The 15,749-nt window shown below is 37.5% G+C and overlaps 1 protein-coding gene and 1 long non-coding RNA gene across 15 annotated transcripts in view; one reads left to right on the forward strand and one right to left on the reverse strand.

Annotated features, from left to right (window-relative positions):
- Nucleotides 1-6,866, forward strand: part of LOC112670359 (uncharacterized) — a 40,932-nt gene extending 34,066 nt beyond the window's left edge. Inside the window, exon 3 of one of the 2 annotated variants that reach the window (XR_007405127.1) lies at nt 6,482-6,866. This is a non-coding gene — a long non-coding RNA (uncharacterized LOC112670359). Of the gene's footprint in view, nt 1-2,515; nt 3,466-6,481 lie in introns of those variants that run through there. The other variant, XR_007405128.1, reaches the window with a different exon arrangement.
- Nucleotides 1-15,749, reverse strand: part of RBMS3 (RNA binding motif single stranded interacting protein 3) — a 1,287,947-nt gene that overhangs the window by 946,191 nt on the left and 326,007 nt on the right. The gene's annotated exons all lie outside the window — the stretch shown is intronic.

Below are 15,749 nucleotides of genomic sequence, written 5' to 3' on the forward strand. Positions count from 1 at the left end.
CTTGACAAATGACTGACAGGTGTAGAAGTATGAAAACTACTATCTTAGTTTGCTAGGACTGTCATAACAAATTATCACAGACTGAATGGTTTTGATAGCAGAAATTTATTTTCTCACAATTCTGGAGCCTGAGTCTAAAATTAAGATGTCCAGGGGATTGGTTCTTCTAACCTGATGTCCTTGGCTTGTCTCCTCCCTGCATCTTCACATAATTATCCCTATGTGTATTTCATGTGTCCTAATCTCATTTTATAAGGACAGCAGTCATATTGGATTAGGACCTGCCCATATGACCTCATTTTAACTTAATTACCTCTTTAAAGACACTATCTCCAAACAGTCACTTTCTGAGGTAAAGGTTATGACTTCAACATATAAGTTGTGTCACTTCAGGGTGACACAACTCAGCCCATAACATGACTGCACTTGTCCCAAGGAGATACAAACAATGAGACATAACTTACATTTCAGAGCCCTCTGCAGAATAGGGCTGAGGCTGAAACTTAATCTAAAATCACACTCTTTCTTGGGCTTCCTTCTCTTATCTGGTCTGCTTCACTCAATCTCAGTGGTTTCTCCTGGGAGCCTTTCCTTAATAAATTACTGGCATAGGGATTCTCATCTCAGGCTTTGCTTCTTGGGAAACAGATCTATTACATAATCCTGAATAATACCCCTTCTTTTAGACAATATCCCACCTGAAGAAGCTTCAGTAGGATATACAAGGCCTCTTTAAAGCATCAGGAGGTGATGTCAATAGGAAAGAAGTAAAGATTTTCAAAAACTCTCTCTTCGACAAAAGCAGTAATATCATTAGAAAAAAATTGTAAAAATATCACCTTTTTCAGAACCCTGGAAATTACACAAAACTTTGCAACAGGGGCACTTGGGTGGCTTAGTTGGTTAAGCATCCACCTTTGGCTCAGATCATTATCTCAGGGTCCCAGGGTCCTGGGATGGAGCCCTGCATCAGGCTCCCTGCTCAGTGGGGAGCTTGCTTCTCTCTCTCTCCTTCTGCGGCTCCCCCTGCTTGTGCACACTCTCTCACTCTCTCTCACTGTCTCTCTGTCAAATAAATAAATGAGATCTAAAAAAAAGCTTAAAACAATATAGGGAACATAAATTCAAGAAAAATGGCTGAATTTTCTTTGTAGGAAGAGAGAAATTATAGTATTTTAACTTGTCTATTTCTATCCTACTCTTCCAACTCTGCTATAGTTTTGAACACCAACAGCCTTACAATCCCAGTGAAACTAGTATCTTAATAACCCCTGGAAGTAGCAGAACAGAGGAGATACTCCAACAGAGTTGGAGATACTCAAAAGCCCAATTCCCAGAGAACTGTCATTATTTGATGTGTCTGTCCATTCCCTGGAAAGTCACTTTTATTTGACCTACCTCAGAGCTCACCCAGTGCAAACAACTTTTCAATACATCATAATAAAACTATCCAGGCCAAAGACAGTAAGAGAATCTTGCAAATGCAAGAGATAAATCATCACATACAAGAGATCCTCAATAAGACTCATAACTGATTCCTCATCAAAAATCAAGGAAGCTGGGGTGCCTGAGTGGCTCAGTGGTTGAGCGTCTGCCTTCGGCTCAGAGCATGATCCTGGGATCCAGGATCAAGTCCCACATCAGACTCCTTGCAAGGAGCCTGCTTCTCCCTCTGCCTATGTCTCTGCCTCTCTCTCCATGTGTCTTTCATGAATAAATAAATAAAATCTTTTAAAAATACATGGAGGCCATAAGGCAGTGAATTGACTTATGCAAAGTGCTGAAAGACTGTCAACCAAGAACTGAACGAACTAAGAGTTCTATAGATCCAAGAATTCTATATCCAGCAAATTGTCCTTCAAAAATAAAGGAGTAATTAAGATATTGTAAGTAAACAAAAATGGAGAGAACTGGTCATTACTAGACCTGCTCCTCAGTAAATACAAAAGGAATCTTTCTCAGTGAACTGAAAAGAACACAACATGGTAACTTAAGTCCACATGAAGAAATGAAGAGCACCAGTATAAAAAGGATGCTATAAAAGTATTATTTGTAATATTTTCCTCTATATAATGAAAACATAACTACATAAAATTATAAATCTATACAATGTAAAAATATATAATTTGTATGACAATAATAGCAGCAAGAATGATGAAGTGGGTGGAACTACATAGGAGCAAAGATTTGTATGATTGAAATTCAGTTTGTGTTAATCTGGCTAGATTGTTGTAAATTAATATGTTAATTGTAATTTCTAAAGCAACCATTAAGAAAATAATAAATACATAAAATAAATGACAAAGAAATTAAAATGGTACACTAGAAAAATCTAACACAGTAAAACATTAAAAGAGAAAATGTAGAACAGTAAGAAAGACATGAGATATATGTAGAACAAATAGCAAATGGATAAATATAAATCATACCTTATTAATTTCATTAAATGTAAATGAAATAAACATTCTAACTAAAAGGCACAGGTTGGTGGAATGTTTGGTTTTTTTTTTTAAAGGAAAAAACATCATTGACTACATGCAAATCAGAACCACAATGAGATGCCACTTCGTACTCACTTGGATGGCTATAACAAAAAAGACTAATAATAACGAGTGTTGCCTATGATGTGGAGAAATTGGAATCCTTATACATTGTCAACGGTAACATTACAGTGGTAAAGCTGTTTTGAAAAACAGTTTAGCACATCCTCAAAAAGTTAAATATAGAGTTACTATATGAGCCAGGATTCCATTCTTAGGTATGTACCAAGAAAACTAAAATCATAGTGTAATTAAAACTCAGTAAGAAAACAAACAATCTAATTAAAAACTGAGGAAAAAAAAACTGAGGAAAATATTTAAACAGACATCTTACCAAACAAGATTTACAAGTGGTAAATAACCATATAGAAAGAAGTTCAACATCACATAGCATTAGGGAATTGCAAACTAAAATATTAGTGAGATTCTATCCCACACCTATTAGAACAGCTAAAATCAAAATATGGAGAACAATGCTTGTGAGGATATAGAGCAATAGGAACTGTCATTCTTTGCTGACAAAAATGCAAAATGACACAAGTACTTCGGAAAAGTATTTGGCAGTTTCTTACAATGCTAAACCTAGTCTTACCAAATGATCCAGCAATCACACTTTCAGATATTTACCCAGATAAGTTGAAAACCTAAGTCTACATAAAAACCTGCACATGAATGGTTATAGCAGCTTATTCCTAATTGCCAAAAATTGGAACTAACCAGGCAGGGTGTTCTTCTATAAGTGAATAAACTGTTGTATAGCTATACAAACAAATATTCTTCGGTGATAATGAGAAATGAGCTATCAAACCATGTAAAGACATGGAAGAAACTTAAATGCATATTGCTAAGTGAAAGAAGCCAGTCTAAAAGTGCTACAGCCTATATGGTTCCAACTATGTAATATTCTAGAGAAGGCAAAAAAGAAGAAGAAGAAGAAGGAAGAGGAGGAGGAGGAGGAGGAGACCAGCCAGGAAGTTAGGGGAAAGCAAGGAGAGAAAGAGAAAGAAGAGGGGAAAGAGGAAAGGAGGGAGATGGAGATCAGATTTTTTAGGGCAGTAAACCATTATTTTGTAGGATATTGTAAAAGTGAATACATGGCATGCATTTAACAAGACCTATGGAATCTATAGCAAAAAGAATAAACCCTAACATAAGTTAGCAACTCTTATCATAATGTATTCACAAGCCTGGATGGTACAGTAGGTTAAGTTTCAAGACTCTTGGATTGGGCTCAGGTCATGATCTCAGAGTTGTGGGATCAAGTCCTGTGCTGAGCTCCATATTCAGTGCAGAGTTTTCTCATCCCTCTACCTTCCCCTTTGCCTCTACCCTCGCTTTCTCTCTCTCTATCTCCCAAAATGAATAAAAATCTTTAAACAATTATTTATCAATGTTGGTTCACCAATTGTAACCAATGACCATACCAATGTAAAATGGTAGTAATAAGGAAAACTGAGTGGTGTTGAGTGGTGGGGCAGATGGAGTATGTTAGGAATTCTCTATACTTTTAGCTCAACTTTTCTGTAAACCTTAGACTGCTCTAAAAAATAAAATTATTTAAAAAAAAAGTTCACCAACTTGTACGTAAGTTTCCAGCAGCATTATTCATAATGGCCACAAAGTGAAAACAATCCAAATGTCCATCAACTGATGCACAGATACACAAAGTGTGGTCTGTCCATACAACAGAATATTATTCAGTGGTAAGAAGGAATGGCATAGTGACATATTTGTTACAACTAAAATGAACCTGGAAAACATTAAATTGAGTGAAAGAGGTCAGACACCAAAGGGCATATCTTTTATAATCCATTTACATAAAATTTTCAGAATAGGCAAATCTATAGAGATAAAAAGGATATTATTGGTTGCCAAGGACTAGGGGGAGGGGTAATGAGAGTGACTGGCAACATGTAGGGTTTCTTTGGGGATAAGGAAAACAAATTAGGTCATATGGATCGTTGTACAACCATATGAACATACTGAGATTCACTGAACGGGTACATTTAAAGGGTACATTTCATAGCATGTGAATAATATATCAATTAAAGAAACAAAGCATTAAGTCATTTTGTCCTCAACAGTTTGGAAAGAAGAAAATACATGTAGAAAACACTACTGTTCAAAGGTCTAAAATACCATTATGCTAAATCATATGTCTATAGGGCCAAAAGTATTTTCAATCTAATAAGTAAGATCATTTTGTTTTCTTATTGTCAGTGATTACACTCCCGTCCCTCCCCCCCACCGCCAACCCTTAACTCTAACCCATTCATTTTGGGGGCTTAAAAAGAACTTGAAACATCTTCAACTAATCATGAGTGGGCCTACAGCACTATCTCCTTACATGAATGACATCCACAATATTCTAAGGTATTATTTGTTCTTCATTGTGTCTTCAAGTTAAGTTGTCTTTATCAGAGGGCTATTGTTTTGAGCTTTGAGTGTTTTTTGGGAAGACACTGAATTATACCTCACCTCTTCCAAGATACACACATGTGCGCACACGCACACACACACACACACACACACACACACAACCCTCTAGCATCTTATTTCTCAGTTCTATGTGCTAAAATGTAGGAAACTCAAAAGATGAAGGCAAAGCATGGTATTCATTGAACTTAATGCCATGTCAACAAGTGCCCACATCTATCCACATAGAATTCCCACAAGTTTTAGAAACAAAATTCCTATTTGCAAAATATACCACATATTTTGAGAGCAAAGTTGGCCAGAAGGCCCTGCAGAATCAGAAAGGACTATATTTGTATTTTTCTCACTTTATTGCTATTTCAACTCTGTGATATAAATTTGACAGGTATTTTAATCTCCACTTAAAAAATAAAGACTTAAAGGCCCCTGGGTGGATCAGTCAGTGAAGCATCCAACTCTTGATTTCAGCTCATGTCAATGAGATGACCCTGAGATGGGTCGTGAGAGCAAGACTTGTGTTGAGCTCCAGGTGGGCATGGAGCCTGCTTGAGATGTTCTCTCTTCCTCTCCCTTTGTACCTCCTCTCCCCCAAGCACACACTTGTGTGCCCACTCTCTGTGTGTCTCTCTCTCTAAAAAAGTTTTAAAAAGACTTAGACATCAAGAGGGCACATCATTTGCAGGGTTGCCTTCTTAATTTGTGGCAGCCAAAAAAAGTATTAAAACCTATCCTGATTCTCTCATATGTTTAATGAAAAGAGCATACCCTCTTCACTCATATTATGCTAGCAGCCCACTGAAGAAGCCAGGAAGATTGTTCTGACTTTGTAGTTAAAATGCCTAAGAGAATTTTAAAAATAGGTGATTGGATTTTGCTATTCTATAACTTAATTTGGAAAGAGGAATGAAAGAAGTTGTGCTGAAAAAATAGATGTAGGTCTTTAATGGCATATTTGTGTAAAATATTGTAGAGGGAACAACTCATGAGTTGCTTATTGAAATCAAATAAATTTCTTTAAATCAGTCTCTTTTTCTTTTCATTAACAAATTCTATACTGGGAATGATTTTGTAATCTCCACAAAGTAATAAAATGCAGTCTATCAATCTGTCTGTGTGAAGTCAATAGCACGCTAAACTAAGCCCTCCTCCCTGCAGCATGCACACACACAGGCATGCGTGCACACACGCACCCACACAATGTCCTTATTTTATAGCCTGAAGTACTTTCTCTTCCAGTGTGTGCTTTGCAAAAAAAAAAAAAAAAAAAAAAGTAGCAATGCCTCAGTAGCATTAAGGAGGACTCTTGAGGCACTTTTGCAATAAATTCAATATCTACTCCTGTTAGAGAAAATTGCCATAAACTACCAGGTATCATATTTTGGCTAAGCCATCAGTCAGCCACCTTTTATGGAGGTGTATTTACTATCTAGTACATTTCTTGAAATTGCCCAAGTTGCTTATAAATGTCAAGCAAGTTTCACATACTTACCTGTGTTTCTTTTTAGCAACTGACAGCAAAGTGCCCTCTCAGTGGGGCGCTGTACATGTAATCCAGCTAAGAAAGTAAAACCAAGAACCAAGATGCCTTTTACCCCAGTGCAGTAATACTGCTGAACAAGGAAATCTCCACTTGCTGTCCCTTGGAAACAGCACCAAAAGAGGGCATGGAACATGTGTGTATGATGCAACCAGCTGCGCATGGAATCAACTCTTAATTAAACATTACTTAAGAGTTATAAAACTAGGGTCACCACTGCCATTTTCATTTCAGTGGAACTGAAAGGTAAACTCAGCCAACATTTAAGCCATTTTGTTTTATTTTCATCAAAAGTTTTCCTCTAAGATTATACAGCTAAGGCGGCATAAGTTCCCATTCATATGACAAGAGGAGATTAGGTAGGAAAGCAATCAAGAATGGCTTTAAAGAGGGCTAGTATCGAAGCTCAATAAAGAAGATGTGGTTTATGTATACAACGGAATATTCCTCAGCCATTAGAAACGACAAATATCCACCATTTGCTTCAACGTGGATGGAACTGGAAGGTATTATGCTGAGTGAAATGAGTCAATCGGAGAAGGACAAACAGTGTATGTTCTCATTCATTTGGGGAATATAAAAAATAGTGAAAGGGAATCAAGGGGAAAGGAGAGAAAATGAGTGGGAAATATCAGTGAGGGTCACAGAACATGAGAGACTCCTAACTTTGGGAAACGAACTAGGGATGGTGGAAGGGGAGGAGTGCAGGGGGTTGGGGTGACTGGGTGGCAGGCACTGAGGTTGGCATTTGATGGGATAAGCACTGGGTGTTATTCTGTATGTTGGCAAATTGAACACCAATAAAAAATAAATTTATTTAAAAAAAAAGAACTTATTAAACTCAACAGCAAAGAAACAAGCAATCTAATCATGAGATGGGCAAAAGAAATGAACAGAAATTTCACCAAAGAAGACATACACATGGCCAACAAACACATGAGAAAATGCACTGTATCACTTGCCATCACGGAAATACAAATCAAAACCACAATGAGATACCACCTCACACCAGCGAGAATGGTGAAAATTAAAAAGACAGGAAACAACAAATGTTGGAGAGGATGTGGAGAAAGGGGAACCCTCTTGCACTGTTAGTGGGAATGTGAACTGGTGCAGCCACTCTGGAAAACTGTGTGGAGGTTCCTCAAAGAGTTAAAAATAGACCTGCCCTATGACCCAGCAATTGCACTGCTGGGGATTTACTCCAAAGATACAGATGCAGTAAAACGGCAGGACATCTGCACCCCAATGTTTATAGCAGCAACGTCCACAATAGCCAAGCTCTGGAAGGAGCCTCGGTGTCCATCGAAGGATAAATGGATAAAGAAGATGTGGTCTATGTTTACAACAGAATATTACTCAGCCGTTAGAAATGACAAATACCATTTGCTTCAACATGGATGGAACTGGAGAGTATTATGCTGAGTGAAGTAAGTCAGTCAGAGAAGGACAAACATTATATGGTCTCATTCATTTGGGGAATATAAAAAATAGTGAAAGGGAATCAAGGGGAAAGGAGAGAAAATGAGTGGGAAATATCCGTGAGGGTCACAGAACATGAGAGACTCCTAACTCTGGGAAACGAACAAGGGGTAGTGGAAAGGGAGGTAGGCAGGGGCTGGGGTGACTGGGTGATGGGCACTGAGGGGGCACTTGACGGGATGAGCACTGGGTGTTATGCTATGTGTTGGCAAGTCGAACTCCAATAAAAAAAATATACAAAAAACAAAAACAAAAAAAGAATGGCTTTAAAGCACAGAAGAGCACCTATAAAGCTTTTTATATTGTTCCTCCTTCTTACAGAAAAAAAAAAAATTGGATTTGGCTCTCTGTTTCCTCATATGTAAAATACTTTATGCCCAACCCATAAAGCTGTTGTAAGGACTGGATGAACAATGTATAAAAAATGCCTAACAAAGTCTTCTAAGATGACACCAAAAGCCTACATGGAAACCCCACCTAAACTCATCTCTATAATCTGTAAAACAAGAAAGATGCGTTTCTAAGAGGTCTCTCAGTTCCATCACTCAAGAATTCCATAAATCTGTAAAAGAAAGGAAATATTGTTTGATCCCCCCCACACAACATTTCTCATGTATGCTATGTTTTTCCATTCCTTCTTGCTTGCTTTGGCGATCCACACTACCCTACCATACCTCCATCATCACCACTCAAAAAAGGAAGCAAAAGGAAAGTTTTAAAATGACAAGTGCCTTTACTCTTGGCTAAGTTTAACATGCACTTAGTCATCTGCTGGTGAGTTATTTTGGCTTGATACTCTATTTATTCTGTCAGTCAATTAAAAAGGTACCACTCACCACACCACCAACTACAGCATATGTGAGGGGACTCTCACATGGAAACAGAGGACTCCTTTGGTGGAATTTTAGAAAAAGCTATTAGCTATATAGGATTTCACTAATATTTTTGGCATTTCAACACAGAACTCCAAATCTCAGGCATATGGAATCTCTAGGAGTTCTATTAAATTTCAGCGAATTGAAATATTTTATTGTTAAATGGCCATTTTTCTTAGATACACAGAAAAGAAAAATTTTTTTAAAAAGAGTGATGGAAAAATGCTGAGTCACTGTAGAAGACAGAAGGGAAAAGAGAAAAATGCAGACGCCCTTGATAGAGATGCATACCTCTGACTTTAGCTAGATCTAAGGGGCAGAAATGAATTGTAAAACCAACATATGTGATCCAGTTCCCTGAGACCTCCTTTTCACTGCCAGTAAAGGAAAACTAGCATTCACATGAATATGTTCAACCATGTAAGTGAGCTGGTATCAAATCTATAGGGAGATAGGAGCCCCAATCTTTGAGAGAGTAGTGTCTCAGATCCAGTTTCTGGTGTAACTTGCAGAAATTCTTTAACCTTTCTGAGTCAGAATTACATACAACAAAATATAGGATGCCCAGTTACATCTGAATTTCAGATAAACAGCAAATATTTTGCATGTGCAAAATTAAGTTAGAGATTTTTTTTTTAATCTTTAAAGTCATTTGGGAGAAGAATGGAAAGTGAGGGGAAAAGAGGTTTTAGGTCATACTATCTGAGTTAGTTTATTTCTTTTCTTTCTTTCTTTCTTTCTTTCTTTCTTTCTTTCTTTCTTTCTTTCTTTCTTTCTTTAATTCTCAAGTCTATATTATATGCTTACTTGGTACAAGGCACTAGCATCTCATGATAAATAAAAGCAGACACAAGGCTATAAAAAATGAATTCACCAATTAAAAGTACAGTTCTGATGAGGGCAATGGAAAGATGTGTGACCAGAAGAACTATGGCAAGTGCTCATCAAAGTTGTACATGTGAAGTACAGGTGGGAGAAGATGGAAGAGAAGGGGTCCAGACTTGGTCTTGAGGAATCACAAACCATAGTTGTCTAATCAAGGAGGACAAGACTCCAAGGAGAATAAAGCCTGGAGAAGAAGGAGTGATCCAGGATATTAATATTGTTGAGAGCAGAATAGAGTCTTTCAAATAAGCAGTCATGGTTAACACTGAGGGATGCTGCTGACAGGTCAACTAATACCAGCACTGAGGGATGTCATTCCACTCTGTGACAAGGATGCCACTGGCACCTGAATGAGGGTTATAAGAACAGGTGCATGGGCAGGGCATATTTACCTCTATTAGCTTTGCAACTGTGAACCAATCTTGAAGCCAATTTGAGCCTCAGTTTCTGTAGTTATAAAAATGGCACCAAGCACAACCTCTTCGGAGAGAATGCCACAGTCTTTAGCAGAATATATGTCCACTAAATATTTCCCTTCATGTTCAAGTTTCATCCAAGAAAACTGTGCTTTCACGGCACTAATTCAGATTTAACTTGCCCTCAAATTTTTCTTGGTGAGGTTAATCTGAATAACAACCATGAAATTTACTCTTATACTCAATTACACTGTAACAGCTTTTAGGTAACAATCTACATAAAAATATAGATATGCAAGCAAATCAAAATAAAATGCCACTGAGAAGGTAATTCAGAAGAATTACATAATAGACTTTATGAATCTGTCTTGGTGCTAACGGCAGAGTTGTCATCATTTAATTTTTTTTCTTCCTCATCAAGGTCTGAATCAAGACCTTGTAACTCCCAAGGTGATACCTCACTGCCCCATTCTTTTGCAAGAATTAAAACCAACAAAAACTTCACTTAGATTCTTACCTATGGACATGCTCCAGCAAATAAACACCATCTACAAAGCTACAAGGGATTCTTCTCTTGGTCCTGCTTTATCTAGGGGAACAGGAGTCAGTGATACTTTTAACTCCATGTCCATTATGCCCCAGAATTATGTCCGTTATGCCCCAGGTGTTTACACACTTCCTTCTATCTAAGCATCTAGCAGTTCTGCCAAGGAATTATGACCAGTCACAACAGATGGAGCTAAGATTCACTGAGGTTAAATAACTTACAAATACAAGGCTGGTACATGGTGGAGCCAGCCTCTGAAATCGGATCTTTCTGATCCTAAAACTCTAAGACTTTTCATTACATGAAAACATGAGTTTTCCCCAAACTCAATGATGTAGCAATATTTGGGAGGGGGAGGGAAGGAGGAGTCCAACAATAATATTCACAGTAGAGGCGATAATACACTTCTATGTTATCTGTAGATTGTGTAGCCAGATTTAGCAAATAAAAATACAGGACACACACACACACACACACACACACACACACACACACAATACAGGACACCCAGTTAAATTTGAATTTGAGATAAATAACCAGTTTTTATTTATTTTTTAAGAGTTTTTGGTAAAAATAGGCATGCCCCATGCAATATTTGGGAAACACCTACACTAAAAAATTACTTGTTGTTTCTCTGAAATTCTAATGTAACTGGACAACCTATATTTTATCTGGACAACCCCACCTGTAGAGACTTTTAAAACAATAATAAAATTATTTACAACTTGGTATTTTTTTTTATTATCACCACACACCAGCAATTCCAAACAATGTCAGTGACAGAATGCTTCTATGATGAGTAGAGTTCTCTCCTGCAACCCTCACCCTATACACACTGATTTATCACTATCTAAACAGTTCTACAGAATGGCAGCACCCCATGAGATGTTAAAAAGTCTGGTGGATAATCTGCAAAGATGGCCACCATTCATTCCTTCCCTCCTTCTAAGCTGAGCTCTGTCAAGAGGTTAGGTCTAATATCTCTCTCCTTGAATCTGGGGTGGTCTTCAGCCTTGTTTGACCAAGAAACTTGGAGAAGTGATATTCTGGAACTTCCAGGTGTAAAATATTGGAAGCCTTGCAGCTCCCCCCCTGGGTCTCTTCGAATGCTCACTCTTTTTTTTTTTTTTTCAAGATTTTTATGTATTTATTACTGACACAGAGAGAGAGAGAGAGAGAGAGCGAGAGAGAGAGAGAGAAAGCAGAGACACAACACAGGCAGAGGGAGAAGCAGGTCCATGTGGGGAGCCTGACATGAGACTCGATCCCGGGTCTCCAGGATCACGCCCTGGGCTGAAGGCGGGGCTAAACTTCTGAGCCACCCAGGGATCCCAAATTTTCACTCTTTAGATGCTCCCTCTGAGAATGCTCCCTCATGGAAATCCTATGAAAAGCCAAAGCCATGGAGAAAGGACATAGGTAGATACATTTTTGACAGTCACAGCTGAGCTCTCAGATTAACTACCAATCATATAAATGTCCAGGCTAATGATCTTCAGATAACCCCAGCTCCAGCCTCTGTTTGATGACAGCTGCACAAGAGATCCCAAGCAAGACCACCCAACTGAACCCAGTCAAGTCTGAATTGTGAAAGACAGTCAGAGGTTGTTTCAATGCAGGGTTTCTCAGCTATACAGCAGTAGATCACTAGATGAAGAGAATTCTTGTGGGATTAAAAAAAAAGTTCCACATAAAAAGTTGGAGAACACTGAAATCATATTTTTCTCTTAGAAATTCATAATGTATAAGTCCATAGCAACAGTTTAGGGAATTTCTGCAAAAAAAAAATAACTGTTTAATTTTTGTTTAACCCAATATTTCCTAAGTGTATCTAGTTACATAATCCATTTTCTATGAAATTCTCATTGACATTTTGGGGGAAGAAGTGTCCTGGGAGCTCAGTTTAGGAAAATCTATATTATTCCATGCTATTTTCCACCAGAGATAGTCATGTGAAGGAGCTGGTTTCAAAACCAGTGAAATGATAAATCTTGCTAATAAGTTGGGCTCTGCAAGAAAACTAAGATGCAGAAATAGTTTGATTATATATATAATGTATATGGTAGTTCTATTTGTTGAACAACCAATAGGGATATGCATTCTAATCATGAAGCATATACATATAGGAAGAGTGGAAGGCAGTATCTGAAATTAAGATGGTCTACTCCAGGAAACCTGGAATGCAAAATAGTTGAAGCAAAGGATTGCCTCTATTTTTACTAGGAAGGTCTCATTATAGAAGTCTTCTATCTTAAAAAAAAAAAAAAGGCTGGAGATTTCAACTCAAAGTTTTACTTTACAGTTTGAATTGCTTAGTTTGGCCACAGCTGACAATCCAATTCAATTTCTAACTTTCAACTGTGCTGCATAGATAAAGCTTTACTTGTAAAATAAATCACACTTGAAGTACAAGGAATATTTGTCTCCACCCATTCGTCTGAAATAGATCTTGAGTAATAAAACTATAATTCTCCAGCATTTTTGACATATATAGCAGTTGACATATTTTCCCTCTTTAGTTCATGATAGTAAGCTGAAAGGTATTTTTTAACTCCTCATTTATCTTCTTTTAATAAATCATAAAGATAGCATATTCCTTTGCAGGTTTTCTTAAATATGAGTGTTTTTTAGAGTCAGCTTCTTGAAGGAAAAGACATTTTTATTTATGGATTCAACTGAGATGAAAGAAAGTAAAAGGCTGTATAAATAAATTGCTACAAACATTGCCTTCATTTTAATATAGTTCTCAAAGTACAACAGGTATTTACAATGAAACACTGCACAGGGAAAAGGTAAACACATGAAAGAAACCAAGAGAGATAAATCTGTGGCCTTGTGATTATATTGGGAAGCTTATGGATATCAGGGATCAGTACAGTCCATCAATGGAGAATGAGCTGCTCTTCACATAATGCTTACTGTGGTTTCAACCTCTCCAGTTCATTTTATAGATGAAGATAATCGAGCTTATAAAAAGTCCAGAAGTATCCTTGGGAGTGGGCAGTAGCCCATCCACCAGAAGTAGCACCTTTTCAAAAATTTTCACATGCTCTATGTTAAGAGAATTAAAAAAAAAAAAAAAAAGCCAGAAATGTTAGATGGACTTCCAGAACCTGAGCCCAAGGACTTCAGAGCAAGGTGATATCCCAGCCACACTATTCCTGCCAAAGGGGTCTTGGGAAAGGCACAAAGAAGTAGCAACAACACACACATCAGGAGTCATGAGTTTTAAATGAGTGAACATATGTAAAAAGCTGTTAGCAGTACCTAGAACACTGTAGGCCATGATAAAGTTAATTCATTTATCAGGGCCCCAAAATCCCTCAAGAAGAGTGCTCTTCTGTTTATAAGGCACTGTATTCCCCCAATCCATGGACTGTTTTCTCTTGAATGAAGGACAAACTCAGGGGGAAAAAAGATGAAACAGAGTAAAATACACTATAGAATCTTCAATAGTCAAACTTTAGGAAGCAGAGTTGTCAAGGGTATTTGGTGAATATGTTTTTGTTTTTAAATGTATTTTCTCTGCTCTACCAATAGCAAAACACGTTCCATCTCTAGAGAAGTCACACTATCCTGTTCTGGGGGTTCCATTCACATTGAAAGATATAGGAATGGCATCATTGAATATATGCATGGCACACATGTGGCCTTAAGGAGAAACACTGCTCATCCTTTCTCTTCATGGGCCTCACCATCAAGGTTGCTGAACTTGGCTACACCAACATAGCAAATCATTTCTTCAAGTTCATGTATCTTTCTACTCCAACTGTGAAATATCAGAATGTATAATCTAGCCTCTCTGGTTTTTGAGTCCTGTTATAGTTTTTAGCGACATGTGGCCAACAGGGACATGGTAACAGATTTAGGTTGTCACCAAGTGAGGAAGAGTAAGGTAGATATAGGTATATAAGAGTAGAAGCCAAGTAATCAAAAAAGTCCAAATGGCTTGTACAATATTTAAATTCTTAAAATCTCAACTTGCAATGTCTCCTCAAATTTTTGTTCAAGAGATCCCTCAGGTTAACTTGGAAATATAACTATTAATATATTTATACATATACACACAATCATGTGTGTGCATATGCATGTAGCCATGAAGGAAAAAAAATAATCTGGTCACTAAAGTCAGTCTGTCCTTTGGTTTAAACTTTGGAGAACCATAAATAAGCCAGTTCTATGACACTCATAACTTCACATCTGTGACTGGATGCCTCCTTGCAATAAGTTTTGAATTTATCTTTTTTCATGTAATAATTGTACTTGAAAGTCTATTATAACATTTCTATTTCCATGTTCTTTTTCCAATTCAATTCACATGACAATCCAGAGAAACTGGACCCAACTGTAAAGATAAGAAAACTAAGGCCAACTTGACTTGCATGCAAGCTGAAGATTTGACTTTTTTTTTTTCCCACTATTCGTCACTATTATTTCTTTAACATTTCGTGTTTTGTGTTTTTCTCGTTTCCTTACGCCATTTCTGTAATCAATTTTGTGCTGATAACATTGGGTAACTCTCAGAGCTATTTGAGATCTTCACAGGAAGGTAAAAGGAAAATTCTGAGTTTCTGGAACAGAATTGAGACCAAGAGGAGCACCTGGGTAGCTCAGTGGTTGAGTCTCTGCGTTTGGTTCAGGTCATGATCCAGGAGGCCTGGGATTGAGTCCCGCATTGGGCTCCCCACAGGGAGCCTGGTTCTCCCTCTTTCTATGTCTCTGCCTATGTTTCTGCCTCTCTCTCTGCATCTCTCATGAATAAATAAATAAAATCTTTAAAAAAAATGAGACCAAGAAAATAGAATCTACCTATATGGCTAATGTATGACAACTGCACTGAAGTAGGAAGGGGAAAATAAGCAATTTTGGAAATGAGTGGAGGCTATGTGTTTAAAGATAAAGGCAACTGCATCTAGGCAGAGTACTGTAGTTGATAAAGTTTTTTCTCATGGGAGTAGAGATCACCAATTCTGAAACCTATGTACATATATACTAGAACTAAATACACAAGTGAATGGATGGTGGTGGACA

Source organism: Canis lupus, chromosome 23 (assembly GCF_003254725.2).
Source record: "Canis lupus dingo isolate Sandy chromosome 23, ASM325472v2, whole genome shotgun sequence".
NCBI lineage: Eukaryota > Metazoa > Chordata > Mammalia > Carnivora > Canidae > Canis > Canis lupus.